Source organism: Pteropus vampyrus, unplaced genomic scaffold (assembly GCF_000151845.1).
Source record: "Pteropus vampyrus isolate Shadow unplaced genomic scaffold, Pvam_2.0 Scaffold57, whole genome shotgun sequence".
Lineage (NCBI taxonomy): Eukaryota > Metazoa > Chordata > Mammalia > Chiroptera > Pteropodidae > Pteropus > Pteropus vampyrus.
In genome coordinates, this window is record NW_011888838.1 from 3873301 (window position 1) to 3873991 (window position 691).

The following is a 691-nucleotide window of genomic DNA, read 5'->3' on the forward strand; positions in this document are numbered from 1 at the left end:
CTGGCTAATAAAGGCTCATAATTAATCTCCATTGGCTCCGTGGGTCTTAGAATCGTTCGCGCCATAACATTTGGGGGCTCGTCTGGGATCCTCCCCAGAGAGAGAAGGGGAGTTTTCTCTGAGACCTACAACCCCGGTCGCTCCAGGCGGGGCAGGACCGCGTCCAGGGGGTGGCTGCTGAGAGATGTTCCTCAGCCCCGGACGTCGGTCGGCCCTAGATCAGAGAGACCGGTGGACAAACATTTCTGAAAATTGGATGCGAGCCTCTGATCTAGTCTCATTGGTGAGTTGGTCTAAGAGTCCTCTTAAACCTGTTTCTGCCTGAGGGCCCTAAGAACTAGTGGAAGGCTGGATGCAGCATAACTTCCCTAGTACGGTCAGGTCTGAGACGTCAGACCTTGACCCAGTACCTGTTTTGGTTTCGGTTTCTGATACGCTAGCATTTTGTGTTACTTGTAGTCTGTTTTGTCTGTCTGTATTGTGTATGTTTGTCTGGACTGGTCAAATGTACTGTTACCCTCCTATTGCCTCGGTCCTCATAAGTTTACTTACTTTGGTTTCCGTCAAGTTTGTCTCATTGTCTGATCATTCTGGTCTCTGAATGTCTCTTGTGATTTTTCTTGCTATTCTTTTTAGTTTATTCATTCTTCTTTTTGCAGGGTTTCTTGCTGCTACAGCACCGCCCGAGTGG